Source organism: Danio aesculapii, chromosome 12, assembly GCF_903798145.1.
Source record: "Danio aesculapii chromosome 12, fDanAes4.1, whole genome shotgun sequence".
NCBI classification, from domain to species: Eukaryota; Metazoa; Chordata; class Actinopteri; order Cypriniformes; family Danionidae; genus Danio; species Danio aesculapii.
Window position 1 is genome coordinate 41,137,628 of NC_079446.1, and position 19,589 is coordinate 41,157,216.

A 19,589-nucleotide genomic window follows, 5' to 3' on the forward strand; every position below is an offset into this window, starting at 1 on the left:
ACAACTATTAAGTAGAACTAGGGCCCCCTAGTGGACAAAGGCGCAACTCACTTATTTAGTGTGTTTGCAATTATGGGCTTTTGGCCAGATAAACCTGTTTACTGTCAGGATTAATGTGTATTAGTTCCAGGTCCACAGCTGATGAATGATTATGATGTGGATTAATCTACTGTGTGTAACTGACACATGCTGGGCTGGTCAGAGAGTTGTCATCTGCTCTCTTCACGCCACCGGGAGTTTCATTTGAGCCTTTATGTAAAATAGCTGGAGGGTAACGGCCTCAAATCTCAATCCAAAACACACACACAACATCTGGAAACACTAAACACACTGCTACGCTATAAATAACAGATGCTGTGGCTTCCAGGTAATGCTTTGAGGAAATTGGAACAATTTGTTGGATGTTTTAGACCTTATACGCATCACTGGAAGGGCATGGGTATTTTCCCCCAGAGAGAAGACGATGACCCAGATTCAAAAATAAAATCAAATTCAAAAAACTATACTATAGTATTTTATACACTACCTGACAAAAGTCTTGTCGTTGCTCCCAGATTAAGAGCAACAAATAATAACTTGACTTCTAGTTGATCATTTGGAAAAGTGGCAGAAGGTAGAATCATCTGTTGAACTGCATCCCAATCATCAAAAATACTGCAGAATACTGGAACGTGCATAGAGCCAAGATTCTCATAGAAATCAGTCAAGTTTGGTGAAGGAAAATCATGGTTTGGGGTTACATTCAGTATGGGAAACATGTGGATGGCAACATCAACTGCAAGAGGTATCAAGACATTTGTGCAGCCCCTTACATTACAAACCACCGGAGAGGGCAAATTTTTCAGCAGGATATCGCTCCTTCTCATTCTTCAGCCTCAACAACAAAGTTCCTGAAAGCAAAGAAGGTCAAGGTGCTCCAGGATTGGGCAGCCCAGTCACCAGACATGAACATTATTGAGCATGTCTGGGGTAAGATGGAGGATGCTTTGAAGATGAACACTATTAATTATTAATTCAATATGAATTCTTAATATTAATTAATTAATTAATTAATTAATTATTAATAACAAAATTAATTATTTTCCACTGCACCATGACTTTATATTCTATACTGTACATTATTTCTGTTAAGTGACGAGACTTTTGTTTCAGCAGTCAGACCTCACTGTCCTAATTAAATAATTAAAAATCAAGGCATGATCATATTTTATTTTGGTCAAATAAGCATAATCTAGAGGCCTTTGCCTTTCATATAAGCCACTTCTGATACCAAATGATCAACTAGAAGTCAAGTTATTATGTGTTTTTCCTTAAAACTTGGATAGACAACAATACATTTGTCAGGTAGTGTAGTTAATACTATAATGTTTTTGAACATACTATATTAAAGTGTATTAACTCTTTGTTAATGAATGCTGCAACATACTGTAGGATTAACTGTAGTGAACTGATAAACTGTAATAACTACAGTAGTATACATTCATTTTTACTACAGTAAACTGTGATGTATTGTAGTAAAATATACCCTGTAGAAAACTACAGCATTTGGTCATTTGTCTATATTAGCTGTTGTGTTACTACTAAGCCATCGTGTCAAAAAGTTTAATTCAGATACTTTATTATAGTGTGGTTTAAAAACACTGCAGTATTTAATCTAATTTACTATAGTATAATATTTTAATGGGAAATTATCATGTATGTGACAATCAAATGTCTAAGAAAAAACAAGATCAAATTACAGGTAGCAAATTTTTAACATATTTTATTAAATTTTATTTGGGCTAGCTAGCTAGCTCTGCTTATTTGTGCTAGCATGTGCTGAAAATGCTAAAACATGCTGGCAAGATAATAACACAAGCAAGAATTATGCTCACAACATAGTAATGCATGCTACATGCTAGCAAACAAAATGTACTAAACAAAATAACAAATTTTTTTTATTTTTTAAACATGCTAGCGACGTGCTAGAAATATGCTAGACATGTTATCAACCTGTAATTAAAAACATGTTAGCAGTGAAATAGTTCATAGAAACATACCTGTAGCATCACGTAGACATAGGCTATCATAGTGCTAAGTGCTAATAGATACATCCTATTTGTGTTAAAACATGTTAGCAGCATGCTAAATGTGTTACATATTTGATTTTTGCTTTGTCTGAATGACCTTCAAAACTAGTAAAAACTGTAAACCTCTGAGACTATGAATTTATATTCAATAAACACGTTGGAATATGAAGCACAACGGACCACTTTTATTTAGTTTTGTGTGTCCTTTTTGACTGAAAGCTTCTTTTGTTTTGTCTGCCTTTGTGTTTAACAGAAGAAAGCGAAGTACTTCAGAATGACATTGAGAATGATAAACAATCCTGTAATTTTCATTACTCTGTGAACTGTCCCTTTAGCAAAATCGTAGCATAGCTGTTGAGAGCCTAAATGAATGCCTCGGGCAGTTTCCATCATCCAAAAAAAAATCATTCAAAACTTCCATACAGCCCATAGATCTGTAATATGCAGCGCCATGGTTGATTTCACAGTTTTTGTGTGTCCATTTAAGTGTTTACTCTTTGTCCTATATGTGTATATACCCCGGGGTTTTCTTAAATGTGAGGGCAGCACAGTTCAGTGAACACTACATTTTAGCCGTATGGTACATGTACCTTCACTGATGCCAATGACCCCTGTTTCAACCTGATATAAACTCAACTGGACCTTTTCTCACTGGGGTTCAGCTAGTTTAAACAGGGGGTTTTGCTGCTGTATTTGTTAATACAAGATCTATAAACTTTATTTTTTTCAGTGTCTGGTACCAGTACGTTGGTCAGTGATGAGGAAAAAATGGCAATACTGCATGGCAATTTGTAGGATTTCATGCTATGCGACATGACAATGACAACAGGCTTGAAAATGAATAACAAACATTTGAATTCACTGTGATTGTAAAACAATTCTGAGAACTAAAGTCACAATTGCGTGATATAAAGTCTTAATTTTAGGCTTTTGGATGAATCACACAACATTAAGTCTATGAGCGCTTCACACCTGCCTTAATAAGTTCGGTTGAATCGCACTAGAGTTCGTTTTCCCTCCTTGGTGCGGTTCGTTTAGGCAGGTTGTGAATGCAGCAATCGTACTCGAGCTGTGCACCAAAAGCGTACCAAAAAAAGTGTACCGAGACATACTTGAAGCGGTGGTTTCGGTACGCTTTCAAACGAACCCTGGAGCGGTTCGTTTGTGGTGAGAACATGATCCGAACTAAAACAGACCCAACCGCAAAAAGTCTTGCGCCTTTTGGACTAATCCAGCTGCCGTAGGCCGATGCGCTGTGCATTATGGGGTGTGTAGGAAAAAAATTTGTCATCTCATGTTCCTCATGTTTTTGATTGTCACATGATCAAATTATTGTCATCTTCATGTTCCATGTTTATTTGCAAACATGAAGGAGTTTTCTTGACGTGAATATATGTTAGCGTCTGTTTCCTAACATTTGCATGTCTGCGAGCATAACAAAGACATTAGATAAGATATGGTCTTTGAAGCCATGTTTGCCAAATATAATTAACAATTTTAATAGATTACATCAATACATATCTAGTCTGTTGCCACACGTGAGACTTAAACACACAAACAAAGACCGAGTCGACTCATCCCACACCCGCTAACAGTGTTATCTACATTCAAACAGGCCATAGCTGATGGAAACAAGTTTGTCCTCTTCTGTCCTTCAAAGCAACCCTAATAATGCCATGCAATACGTTCACAACACATTTGCCACATCAAGGCTGACATTATTCACAGTTAAGATATTTTATTTATTTATTTATGTATTTATTTTTAAGGGGCACCGCACTGATGGACGGACATGGCAATTACTATAATGAAAGGCTGTTTGGAAAAATCAACAGAAGCAATAAAGTGGGAGTGATGCACTCTGTAAATCTCGGCCTCATTTCTTTTCATTGATATCAGCAGCAATGTTTATGTTCTAGCAGATCTGTCATTTTAATCTCTCATGTGACATTCAAGTGAATGAATGAAAGATCAGGTTAATATGTTAGTCTGTCATATCTGATAATCTACTCCCATTTACCTATTTAGTATTTCGTAAACACTCTTTTGCAGGGCAGTCAGCTGCTTAAGCTTCACATGCTCTATAAAATGAAAGAAAGATGGTGTGGTTTTAAATTTTACAAACAAATACAATATTGGCCTATATTTCCACAAAAAAACCCCCAAAAAAACAAAAAATAAATAACTGAAGTACAACAACTACAACAATAATAATAATAATAATAATAATAATAATAATAATAATAATAATAATAATAATAATAATAATAATAATAATAATAATAACCCCTACTCTTTTCGAAAGACATCCTGGGATTTTTAACGGACACAGAGAGTCAGGACCTTGATTTAACATCTCATCTGAAAGACGCCGCTCACTGAGCAGTATAGAGTCCCCTTCACTGCACTGGGGCGTTAAGACCCACACAGACTACAGGTTAATGATGCCTGCTGGTTCTAGCAGCAACCTATCTTTCCCATGTGGTCTCCCATTCAGGTACTGACCAGGTGTAGCCCTGCTTAGCTTCACTGGACAACCATGTGAGAGTTGCAGAGAGCTAGCTGCTGCAAATAAAATAAAATAAAAAATAAAAAAATTATTAAATTTAATTGAATTAATTTAATTAAAATAAAAAATAAAAAAATAAAACTTAATTAAATTAAAATAAACAAAATGTATTAAATTAAAATGTAAAAAATAAAATAAAACATAAATAATATGAAATAATAAAATGAAATAGAAATAAACATAAAATGAAAATAAAAATAAAAATAGCTAATCAATAAGAGGCTTCCAAGAAAAGTAAAAAATAAACAATTAAAAAAAATTATATTTAAATGTATGTGATATACAGTTAAAGTCAGAATTATTAGCCCCCCTTTGATTTTTTTTTTCTTTTTTAAATATTTTCCAAATGATGTTTAACAGAGCAAAGAAATTTTCACAGTATGTCTGATAATATTTTTTCTCCTGGAGAAAGTCTTATTTGTTTTATTTTGGCTAGAATAAAAGCAGTTAATAATTTTAATAGCCATTATAAGGTCAAAATTATTGGCCCCTTTAGGCTTTTTTTTTTTCAATGATCTCCAGAACAACCCATCAATATACAGTAACTTGCCTAATTACCCTAACCTGCCTAGTTAACCTAATTAACCTAGTTAAGCCTTTAAATGTCACTTTAAGCTGTAAAGAAGTGTATTGAAAAATATCCAGTCAAATATTATGTACTGTCATCATGGCAAAGATAAAATAGATCAGTTATTAGAAATGAGTTATTAAAACTATTATGATTAGAAATGTGCTGAAAAAATCTCTCTGTTAAACAGAAATTGGGTGAAAACAGGGGGGCTAATAATTCTGACTTCAACTGTATGTATGCATTATTATATGAGTATGTATAATTATTATTATTATTATTTAATTAAACAGATTTTTAATCATTAATTAAAAATTAATTCAATAATTATCCATTTGTATACTAAGTTACACGCTGTAAAATATTAGTTGATGTTACTGTTTTCAAAATGTGTGTTTTGCTGATTTGCAATCGTTTCACAAGTTCAAGGTAAAATGTTTCTAACCAAGAAAGCAATTAGCTAAATTATTCCATCAGTCCATTAGCAAAGTCCGCTAAAAGCTTTAAAAGTCTCTTTGATGTTCTATTATAATTATATGCAAACCCGAACAGATCGAAATGTATTTTAGGACATGCAAACATTAGTTAAGTGCATGTTTACAACATTTCTCAGATTGATTTGGATATCTTTAGATTTAATGTATGCTGTGTTCACATGTGCTAGATGTACCATGCACACACAAGCACACACACAGTATTAGATAACTATTTGTTGAATTAAACTCCCCAAATATGAATTAATTGTACATTTTAATGTTTATACTGTCTGTATTTTATCTTTCAAACTGTGTTATATTAAATTAACATATAGGCAAATTTTGTAATACATATTAGTTTATACTATTTAATAAATGCATGTCAGTATACTGTGAGTATATTGTTAAATTTTTACATAAATATATGTTGTGTTGAATATTGAACATTGTAACCCATATTTGCCCATACCATATAAACTATATTATATAACCACTATTTTACCCATATTTTAATTCAAAAAGTCTTCAAAGAGTTATTTGAAACATTAAAATTGACACTTAAAATTGATGCTTTGCTTTCTATGTATATAAATTTACCTTCACAAATTTATTTTGATGTGGACACCAAAGCACAATGTCTGCTTTAAGTTAAACACATTAAATTTTAGATTTTCAAACATTTTAACATTAGAAAAAGTGATCACATTAGATTTTTTTTCATATGACAATGCTGCAAAATCACATACACAATGTTTGTTGACATGCAGTTTATAAGCTCATCTGACACTCGTGGTTTTCTTTCATTCTCATAGAGGCAATAAAAGCATAGACTGTAAAGGTTATGGACGTAGTATCCGTGACGTCACCCGTAGGTTTCTGAAGGGCACAAATAAAGCTACAAGTACAAAAAGCTTTTGGAATAGCTTATATCTTCATATAGGTAATTACATTGCTTCTTCCAGCCCCTTTCAACTACAAGATATTATTTGTTGCTATAAAGGTAAAACCGATATACCAGAGAACTACATTATTAACTTTTAAATTTTGTATGATAAATATTTATTCACAAACAAAAATTCTCAAATTTGCAGCCCTCTTTTACACATTTTTTATTAAATCTCTTAGACTGGTTAAAAACAAGAAAACTGACAGATTCTTGGATTATTATGATCAGGGCCGTGCACAGGGGGGTGGCCCGGTTGGTAAAGCCACTTGCGACCTTCCCCCCGTCGTTCTTCACTTGGCTGATCATCCCCCCCCCCCTCCCCCACTTAACGTGTTTCCTGCGACCATCATCCCCCACTTCCCCTTAGCGTGATTTCTGCGACCGTCACAAACCCCCTCGCTTAATACTTCATTACCTGCGACTCGTTTGTGTTCTGACCACATGTGCTTGGTTGTACACTATATCAATAAAGTGTTTAGTCTTTTAAAAAACACTGTTGTAATGCTTTGAGCCACTAAACATTGTTCTCAGTACTTTTGTCTAAAGGAAGAAAATGCAAATTACTTCCAAATACTAAGAAAGCAAAGTAAATGCAAAACTATTTATGAAATCCAGGCATAACACTGTATGACAACGTTTCAGATGACTGTTCTAGAGCCTACAGCTATTCAATCTGTCAGAGTCTGGAGTGCATTCAAGTTCTAAAGCAAAATTTAAATGATAAATGATCTTGAATACATTTATAGAGATGGTATACAAGTATATCATTTTACTGACCTGGGAAATAGATGCTATGTGAACGGTTTGTGAGCACAATAAAGTGCACACAGCATGTCATATTATCTGATAATTCTACGAAATAATTCCAAAAGGCAATTGCCTGTGTAAAGCCACATAAAACAATACAAAAATACAATGTATATGCCGAGTTCAGCGGCTAATCAGCCGGAATCAACTAAGGTGAAGTAACGGCGACCAGCAAGACCTAGCTGTCACTCAAGCGGAAATGGCCTTAATTATGTAGACTTAAGATAACCTAATATAAACCAAACGGATGATTTATAAAAAATTCAACCCCTCCAAAGTTGTCATAAAAGGTAATTTTAAATAAAGGTAAAAGGTAAATTAAAGGTAGGAAAGCTGTCACTGGGGTAATAACTTTTCAAAAAGTACAAATTTGTACCTAAAGCGTTATAATTGGTACATCAAATGTACAGTTGAAGTCAGAATTATTAGCCCTTCTGAATTATTAGCCCCCCTGTTTATTTTTTTCCCCAATTTCTGTTTAACGGAGGGAAGATTTTTTTCAACACATTTCTACACATAATAGTTTTAATAACTCATTTCTAATAACTGATTTATTTTATCTTTGCCATGATGACAGTAAATAATATTTTACAGCTTAAAGTGACATTTAAAGGCTTAACTAGGTTAATTAGGTTAACTAGGCAAGTTAGGGTAATTAGGCAAGTTATTGTATAATGATGGTTTGTTCTGTAGACTATCAAAAAATAAAATAGCTTAAGTGGCTAATAATTTTGACCTTAAAATGGCTCTTTTAAAATTAAAAACTGCTTTTATTCTAGCCAAAATAAAACAAATAAGACTTTCTCCAGAAGAAAAAATATTATCAGACATACTGTGAAAATTTCCTTGCTCTGTTAAACATTATTTGGGAAATATTAAAAAAAAAAATAAAAATAAATTAAAGGGGGGCTAATAATTCTGACTTCAACTGTATATATTAGTAACTAAACATTTCAAGAGATACCCTTTTGTACTTTTTAGGTACTAATATGTACCCTTGAGGTATTAATAAGGAGCCTTTAGTTACAAATGTATAGCTTTTGAGAAGGTAGCACTCCAGTAGCGGCTCTTGTACCTTTAATTCTGAGAGTGCACATCTCTATGAAAATCATGTTTTTAACAACAGTCGTGCACTTTGTAAAACCTCACCATGCCGACTCTCATCCAAAATCAGTCCCCAGATTTTTATTACCTTGCCGGGTAATTGATAGCCAGCAGATAACCTGGTGCAGTCTGGTCATTGTAGACAGAGCTAATTAATCTCTTTCAATCCCAGCTGCAGTGCCCAGCGCGGCCCAGGGAGTTTGTGTTTCTCTCCACAATTACAGATGCCCTTCCCTGCCTTTTCAATCAATGCCTGCACCTGAAGCTGGAACCTCACACTGGGATAGGCCGGTACTATTATTTATATAACAAAGGCTGATGGGATTGATTCTCTGACCTTCATAGTGTGCTGAACCTCTGAAGCTTGTTTGGAGCATCCCGGACTTATTGGATACATACTCTAGTGAGCACAAATTCACAGTCTGGGTTCATCTGTGAAAAGGACAGTATTGAGTTTTTTATTTTTTTTTGTCAATACACTCACCAGCCACTAGGGCTCTACATTACCTTTTTAGCCAGTACAAAATCACACAAAAAAACACATATTTAAGGTATTGTCAATATATATATATATATATTGATATAAAATTATTAGCCCCTTTGTTTATTTTTCCCCCAATTTCTGTTTAATGTACAGAAGATTTTTCCAACACATTTATAAACTTAATAGTTTTATTAACTAATTTCTAATAACTGATTTATTTTATCTTTGCCATGATGACAGTACATAAAATTAGACTAGATATTTTTCAAGACTTTTCTATACAGCTTAAAGTGACATTTAAAGGTTTAACTAGGTTAATTAGGTTAACTAGGCAGGTTAGGGTAATAGACAAGTTACTGTATAATGATGGTTTGCTCTGTAGACTATTGAAAAATTGCTTAAGGGGGCTAATAATTTTGACCTTAAAATGATGTTTAAAAAAATTATAGCAGCTTTTATTCTAACCAAAATAAAACAAATTAGACTTGCTCCAGAAGAATAAATATTATCAGACATGCTGTGAAAAATTCCTTGCTCTGTTAAACATCATTTGGGAAATATTTAAAAAGACAAAAAAGGGGGGCTAATAATTCTGACTTAAACTGTAAATACATATATATATATATATATATATATATATATATATATATATATATATATATATATATATATATATATATATATATATATATATATATATAATATATATATATATATATATATATATAAATAAATACACACACACACACACACACAGACACACACATATACATACATACATATTTATACGCACACATATACACACACACACACACACACACAAACACACACACACACATATATATATATATATATATATATATATATATATATATATATATATATATATGTATATATTATATAATATATATATATATATATATATATATATATATATATATATATATATATATATATATATATACACACACACAAACACATGTTTTTAAAAATGAATAAGAATGAGACACTAATGGCAAGGTAAATGTGCATCTTTATATGACGTGTCAACAGGCCACATTTTAAATTCGTAATATGTGATACTGTAACTGTGATTTGCAATTATTTTACATTTTTAATACAGTCTGCTTAAAAGGATGGTCCAGGGTATATTTTTACAGCTTGGTTATGTTTCTAAGATGCAAAGCAATGTGTGCTCATACTTCATTTGAAGAAAATCACTTTTTTTATATATATATTTACTTAAATTATATACTGCTACTCAGCTAACATGAAAACCCATCCTCAGAATGCTCTGATTGGTCAGCTATCATACTGTAATGTGCTGTGATTCGCAAATCAGCTCCACGTCACCAGGAAGCACCATGCCTCTACTAGCACATGCTTTGCCTCTGCTGTGTAAATGCTGTCAGTCAGTGTAACTTTTTGCCATATCAGTCTGTGCCTGAATCAGACAGAAAATGAAAAGGACACAGCTGAACCTTACGCCTGCTCTCTAAAATAATATCTGACAAGTGTCTTTCACATATATTCGGAAAAAGCATGTGTAAGTTATATGAAACGTTCACATATATTTTACAAGTTGGTTATTTGAGATGTAGAACGCATGGAAAGTGGCCATATAGAGAGACACTGCAGCACTGGTGAAGATTGTGGCTGTTTACAGGGGTTTGACTGATAAATATAAATTTGAAGCTAACTTGATAACGGTGCCAAACAGCATTTCCCATTTTTAACTTCCTTATTTACATTTTAACACATACCATTAACGCTAGAAACTATGCATCGAATCCAGCACTGAACTGACAGAGATTCTGGAAGCTGTCCATTGTCAAATGCTAGGTATATATTTTTAGAATTCTCTGGAGCATAATTAATATTGAACTGTAAGCACTTCTCTCTTTGTGTTGTGTCCTTTGGAAGCCCAAATACAGAAACAGAAGAAGCTCCGTGTTTGGAAAACAGCAGCAGTGTTTGGACGCCTATTTAGTTTTTTCTGCTACTGTTAACCCCCCTTGTCGTGTGGGGTGTATGCACGTGGTGAATGCACGTGACCTTAGGGGATTAAGACTTCATAAACCCGGCTGTATTTTTTTGTAGTCTTTAAACTTTGTTCTCTGTAGGCTTTGCTAAGCTAACTCTGTAAAACCCTTTGCATTGAACTTTGAGCGTATTACATTCAGAGATGTTGTTTATATTCACACAGCTGCATTACAAATCAACTAAAGTTTAAAATATGATATCGTAGTGGACCACCTCAATAAATTCTTCAACTGATGTATGAGCAGCTCACATGTGCTTTGAATCATTTCCGTGCTACAATAAAGCACTAAACAATAAGTGTAAATAATATCATAATGGGTCATGGTACAAAACAATTATATATATTTATTACTACGTGTGTGAATATAGTGTCTTGCTGGGCACAGTGCTGTCAGTCTGGTATCTGTCAGTCTGGTATCCATGTATTCTGGCTGCATTTAGGTACAGGTATCATAAAAAAAGAGTAAAACATACCCAGCCCTACAGGCCACAGATCAAACTAAGTGTCAGAATGAGTAAGAAAGATGATTTGTTCATTAGTTGTTTGTCCATAATGAACTGGTCTGAGTATTTCAGAAACTGGTGATGTACTGGAGTTTTCAAACACAGCCCTCTTTAGGGTTTCCAGAGGAAGAATGGAAAAAAACAAATAACCAATGAGCGGCAGTTCTATATAAAATTTAATATGGTAGGCAGTGAACAACTTTTTTCTTTCCATCAGAAAGTTTATCTGATGTTCTCTTGAGGATCTGATAACTAGGCCCCTAGTCTCCTGAGATGCAAAAAGAGCTTAATCGCTTTAAAGTTCACGAGTGACAGCAACACAACATTGTCTACTGAAATAAATAGAGGTAAGCAAACAGATTATACAGCCACATCGTTCTTCTCTAACCTCAATACACCAGACAGGACAGGTGACCGACCCATATGGTGTTTCTGTCAGGAGAATATAGGTTTCAAGTACATTTAGGACTGTTGGAGAATCAGGAGTAAATGTTATCTGATAATCTCATTGACGTGTTTCAGAGCCTCAGGGCAAGCTGGTAAATGCACACACTGATTTTTACAGCGATTAAGAAGCTGCTGATATGTAGGTAATGACCCGAGTAGTCACGCGTTTTGTCTAGTTCGATCTAATGATCAAATACATTGAGTTTCTCTGAGTTAAGTTAATCTCTTTAAATGATATTACACGAATGACAGTTTTATGTAAAAATTAAACTGGAAATGAAACCCAATTCACCTGCAGTGCTAACCTCTGAGCCACCGCGTCATCCAGAAGTTTCATTACCCACAATTTGTTCTTAGTGTCTCATACATAGTGGTGTAAAGTCAAAAATTACAAGTACTCAGATTACAGTAATTGAGTAGTTTTTTTTTTCAGAAATTTCACAAGTTAAACATGTTTAAACATGTGTATTTTTACTTTCCCTTGAGCACATTTTTATTGCAGTATTTGTTCTTTTACTCCACTACTTTCCTTCAACCTGCAGTCACTACTTTATTTTCTCTTGTCTTTGGGGATTAGAAAAATCAGTCCTGTGATTCCTGTCCAATCAAATCGCACATAGAAGGTAAATCGCATCATAATGAACCACCTCAAGACATGGGTGATTTATACTTGCAGCAAACTGTCTGAAAGCATGAAAAGTGTCCATAAAGATGTCCAAAGTCTTTACACGTAATGACCCAGAGACTGTTTAGATGCATGTCACTGATGAGAAGGATGTTTACTGCAGTAGTTCTCAAACTTTTTCAGCCGAGGGCCCCTTTTTTATTATAAATCAAAGTATTATTGTTACTTTACAATTATTTTTCTAAATAATCTTAAATGTAACTGGAAAACAATGTTAAGACACAACTGGAGTGATATGGTAAAATCATTTAAGAAATCTTTTGCATGAATATTAATTTCATTCTATACACAATTCAATAGAGTACAAAAAATATGTTTTATAGGATTATCTGTTGTCTTAGACTTGACACATGGCAGAGAATTAGGTTTATTAGGTTTCTTACCTCCCTGACTAGTCATCCCTCCTTTTTGCTTCATACAAAAAAATCTATCAGGAGGCATGCCATCATATTGCTTAAACTTTAGTTTTGTCGACTTGCAAAACAAAAAAGGCTGTTACGGCAGTTTTACAATGCGTGAGTGGCGTGTGGGCAGCAAGTTTTTTTGGCATGCATGTTAACTACTGGGACTCACACCAGGAGAAGTTCTCTGCGCACACGCAAAGATGCGTCAGTTTGCATTTTGATTAAACTGCATTGTTTTCACCAGCGTTGGTTCGGTTGCACACAGAGAATAACGTCTTTATTTCAGAATTACCACTCTTAATATTTACACTTGCATATGAAGTAAATCATATCTCAAAGCATTTACTACACTAAAAAAAAATTATTTCTGCAAAACTGTTGCAAACAATTTAATTGGGTTGAATTTAAACAAACAAATTAAATTGAGTGTTCAACTTAATTTGTTTGTTTAAATTCAGCCCAAATAAATTGTTTACAACACCTTAACTTAAAAAAAATTTAGTAAATCCAAGGAATCATCTTTGAATCATTTTTTTCAGTGTAGGGCACTGCTGATTTTTACTGGGGCACCTGCTGATGTGATGACAGCTCCATTCACTGTTTTTGCAGCACTTTTTGCTTAACAATTTTAATATGTTTGTTTGTCATGCTGCAAAGGCGACTGTCTGATATTTGCACAATGTAAAGTTAAATGATCGGTTTAGCAGCGCAAGCCATATACAGAGAAATGCTTTCAGCCACCGATAATGTTCGTTTTACAGCATTGATCATGTATTTTAACTGAAATATAGTTAGTTAAATAGACCAGTGCATTCATTTAGTTGTTTAAGCGTTAACGAGATGAAAACCTAAGCGAAATGTAAACGCCATCAGGAGCAGCAGACGAGCACCAAAAATTAGCGGAAGTGCCGGGCCGGGAGAGCTTATTCAATAAAAGTCCATGTGCATAGCGCTACTTTTCTTGCGTGCAGAAGTATCAACTGCATTTAAATGACACAAACATAAAGCCTAGTATTTGCGGTACTTTTGAGTTTAAATTTTAATAAAGAAATACATTAACATTCAGAATGAAGCAAGACACTAAATTAGTACAGGTGGGCCCATTGATAACCCTTCATCTAACACCCCCTCATCTAACATAGATAACTATGACGTCTATCAGATGTTGGATTTTGGTTCCCATACCAGCCAAATAAATGTCAGTATTTTACTTCAATTTGACGTTGGTTTAAGATGTTGGCTCGACGTTGGATTTTGGTCACTTTCTAACACAACCTAAAATCAACCAAATATCAACGTCATTTGAAGTTGTTATAGGGCATCAAAATAACACTGTCCTTAGACGCTGGCTAGACATTGAGTTTTGGTCACCTGACATCACAGCCTAAATCTAATCCAATATTAATGTCTTATGACGTTGTGTGCCAGCTGGGTAATAACTAAATGCACTACAGAATGTTACGTTTACACACATTCACAAATTACACTACACTTGAGTACTTTTGAAAGGTCTACTTTTTACTCATACTTTGAGTGATATTTACAACAGATACTTTTACTCTACTTGCACTACATTTTTTTAGGCAAGTAATGGTACTTAAGTATGATTTTACAGTACTCTATCCACCACTGCTCATATGTGATTTATTTTTCCAACTCTCCTTTTATATTATATTCCTTTACTTGTCAGAAGAACTGTATCCTTACAATTCCAAGAAGAAAATAAATTTAATGGTGAGGTGCTGGTGCCTTTTTATTTATTATTTAACAAATTCATTACTTTGTTTTAAATATTTATTTTCCACATAAAATAATTTATATGTATTCTATAAACCAGATAAAGTGTGAATAAAACTGTAATCCTTTAATAAAGTAATTCTGTCAGAGTGTCAAGAAATCATGAGAGTAATCATTGTTGACAGCGGCGGTCTTTATAATGAACTGCAGTGGATTCACACACATTGAAATGTCTTTTGCTATCATACACTGAAGTGAAAGTGTGTTCTGCTGGGATCTGCTCTTCTGTGTTTGAACACATTTGAAAGAGGGCAGTTTTAATGCTGCTGGGCTGGGAATAAGATAAAGAGATAGGTAGAAAATGCAGATCGACAGGCTGTCCCTGAGACCAAAGCCTGTTGAAGAAGCAAGTGATTTGTTAGCCGCTTCAGAGACAGATGAGAGGACAGCGGTGAAACTTCAACAATCTGTTCTTCCGTACAATCTCCCTCTGTGACTTTAACTGAGATCAAACCACCACACAGTCAGAGAGAGAGTGAGAGAGAGAAAAGCAGTCGTTCATCCGCACATGTATATTTATATATATATAAAATACTAATGTGCAACTGGTGGAAAGTAGGTTAGAGCCTCTTCAGGAAAATGTTTCCCTGCGGGTTCAAAATTTAGGGTGATTTTTCTCTGGTTATAGCTCATTCATGTTCTACAAACTTTGAATTATTCAGATGTTAGATATTCTGGGTTGCATTTATTTAGCATATAGTATGTCTTGGTCTGGGCTGAAAAATAAACTGGTATTCGCTGTGTCTTCAAGGTCAGTTTGTTTTAACGCGCTTGCTGCTTTTGACATTTTGTCACACTATTACTATATAATACTATTATTTTAAACACTTTATTAATCATTATTTTTTATGTGGAATAAAACCTTAAAACAAATATTCACCCACACAAATATATATGTAAATATATTATATAAATCATGTAGATCATACTGTAAGTTGTCATTCACACACCAAATCGTATTAATGAAAATTAATTTAGAAAAATAATTAACTTTTTATATAGCAAAACAATAAAGGCTGAAGCTGAAACAGTGATACATAAAATTCAAGTCTATGGCTTCAGCACTTTGGGAGTGAAAATTAAATAAAAATAAATAAACATATTGAACAAAACAAAATAAATATATTAAAGTCTATTTGAAGCAGACTTTTTTAGCATACATAAACCTATTTAGCAGATAAATGGATGGATGGGTGGATGGAGGGATGGATGGATGGACGGACGGATGGACAGACAGACAGACACGATGGGTGGATTATGTGAGTATCCACAGCTGTATTTCTTCTAGACTTGACCATAAATTAATGGATGGATGGACTGATATTGATAGTAATTATTAAAATATATATATGAATATACAATGTATGATAGTTGTATGGATTTAATTCACAATAACGGACTCATATGAGAATAAGACTAAACATGATAAATGTATGAATATGATTCACTATAAAGACATGGCTCATAAGAGTCATTCATATGAGAATCAGATGATTCATAATAGTTTTGACTCGCTTAAATGGATGGATGGATGGATGGATGGATGGATGGATGGATGGATGGATGGATGGATGGATGGGATGGATGGATGGATGGATGGATGGATGGATGGATGGATGGATGGATGGATGGATGGATGGATAGATAGATAGATAGATAGATAGATAGATAGTATCAGCAGCTCTATCCTTTTTGACTTTACCATGGATGGATGGATGGATGAATAATGTGAGTATCCACAGCTGTATCTCTTCTAGACTTTATGGATGGATGGACGGACGGACGGACAGACAGACAGACTATCCTGTGAGTATCTTCTAGTAAATGCATCATGCTGGATTTTATTATATTTTTTCATGCCTGTCCATTCTGACCCCAAAAGCCCCCTCATCTGTCAGGTTTCCATGGCGGACTGTCATCACATTCCACACCTTTATAAGCACAGGACAGATCAGCTCCTCCAAATGGCTTGGTCTGCTGGTATGGAGCATTCAATTACCTGTACTGTCCAACTGTGCGTGAGACAGAGACGCAGACAGACATACAGTGAGCGCTCACACAGGCCCGATGTTGCACAACTGTGACATCCATGCAGGTGTGTTTCCAGTTGGCCTCTGCACATGTGTACATCTGTTACATAATACCATGTTCAGAATGGTATATGCACAATGGTTTTCCCTAACTTTTTCCCCTTTTAAGTTTATAATGTTCCTTTAACAGTGTCAATGTTGTAATGTAGGGCGGCACAGTGGCTCAGTGGTTAGCACTGTTACCTCACAGCAAGAAGGTTGCTGGTTTGAGTCTCTGCTGGGCCAGTTGGCATTTCTGTGTCGGTCATACTATTTACATGCATCACCTTCTAAAGCTGCCGATCGTCTCTGCAGGCAGAAGCTGTGAAATGTACAGAAAATGACCATGACTGCGCCTTCTGTTTCACATGATGTATAGAGGACAGGAAAACTATAGACAATCTGTCGGATGGGATGATGCTGGAGAAAACCAACACCGCTGTAAGTTATTGTCAATTAAAGGGATGCAGGAGTCCAGTGAGGCCCTTCATCCTTGAATCGTTCATTGAAATGCAGAGTCTGTTTCGATTAAAGGTCTGTCATCCATTACAAAGAAATGTGGGTTTATATTTGAAATACAGACATCACACTATTGATCTTAAAGTGGGAAACAGAAAGCATATGTTGTCTTTTAGTGCAATGCTTTTTATTATAAAGTCCTACACAGAAATTGTGTCTTTACCTAAACATTTTCACAGAAATAAATTGTAACGACTGATAATTTCACAGTAGTACAGTAGTTTTTGCTCTTTGATTCACTAACAGAAATAATGTCACTCACTATCCTTAATCTAGGGCTTAATCCCTGATTTAGTCCCTGATTTATGCCTGCCTACAGTGAAATGTATTGCCAATTACTCTGGCATATGTTTAATGAAGCGGATGCACAATAATAATTATTTTTAAAAAGGCAAATTTGTAAATGAATCTGACAACATATGTTGCTGTATATGCATTTGATTCACTATAAAAAAGGTTTTGAGAGACATTCATATGTGAATCGGACTGTACATGTTAGCTAAATGGATTTGATTCATTAAAAAAGAACTGATTCATAAGAGTCATTTATATGGGAATCAGACTACACAGAACATGATGGCTTTATGGATTTGATTCATAATTAAGGACTGGCTCATAACATTCATTCATATGGGAATCAGACTAAACATGATAAGGTATGAATTTGATTCACTGTGAAGAACTGGCTCATAAGAGTCATTCATATGAGAATCAGACGATTCATGATAGTTTGTATGCATTTGACTCACTAAAAAGAACAGACTCATAAGAATCATTTGTTCAGGTAACATGTGATGAACTATATTTGATTCACTATAAAGAATCAGCTTATAGGAATCACTCATATGGGAATCATATTATATACTGTATGATGGATGTACGGATTTGATCCACTAAAAAGAACTGGCCCATGAGAGTAATTCATAAGAGAATCAGACAGCATATGATAGTTGTTTGAGTTTGACTCACTAAAAAGAACAGACTCAAAGAGTCATTTGTTCAGAAATCAAACAACGCGATGAACTGTATGTACTTGATTCACTATAAAAAGTCAGCTCATAAGAATCACTCATATGGAAATTTAACTATACATGATAGATGTATGGATCTGATTCATGCAAAAAGACGGGCTCATGTATGTCATTTGTTCAGGAATCAAACAAAATGTGTAGCACTGTATGCATCTGATTCATTCTAGAAAATGAATCAGATTGTTTTATATTTTTTATTAATAACTGTTTCATAAGAGTCATTTGTTCAGAAATAAAATATGCAACTGATTCTGTCACGCCACTTAGACAGAGAGGATCCAAATGCAAGTATTTAATGAACAGATGAAAGAATGTAACAAAGAATACCACTGGATGTTCTGGACACACGAATGATCAAAATAAAAGGCCACAACCAAGACATCAAGCGGACAGGCAAAGAGACTAGGGAACAACAGACAGGAACAAGGACAAACAACGGACTGATAACCAGAACACACCACAGGTGGAATATATAGCCGGCCAAATAAGGTTCAGCTGGAGGATGATTAAGTCAGCTGATGACATCAGCTGATTCTATAGCACACTGTCAACACATAAAGGTAAACAAACACACACCCTCGCACACGACAACATACATGGCATGACACATAACATACAGGAGGAACACACAAATCCATAAACCATGACAGATTCACTATAACTTACCAGTTCATAAGAACCACTCATACAGCAATTAGACTACATGATAGATGTCCGGATATGAATCACTAAAAAGGACTGGATTCATATGAGTCATTTGTTCAAGAATCAATAATATCTATGCCACTGTATGCTTTTGGAAAAAAAGGGGGTTTTAAAATTATTCAAATTGGGATCAGAATATGTGACAGTATGTGATGGAAGATTTATTTTAAAAGAAATGTCTCAGAGTCTAATCAAACAATATGTGTTGCACTCTATGCAACTGATTCACCATAAAGAACCAGCTCATAAGAACAAATCAAATAGGAATCAGACTATACAATGTGATAGTAGTATATAAATGATTCATTAAAAAGAACTAGCTCATAAGATTAATTTGTTGACAAATCATGCAAGATGCTGCG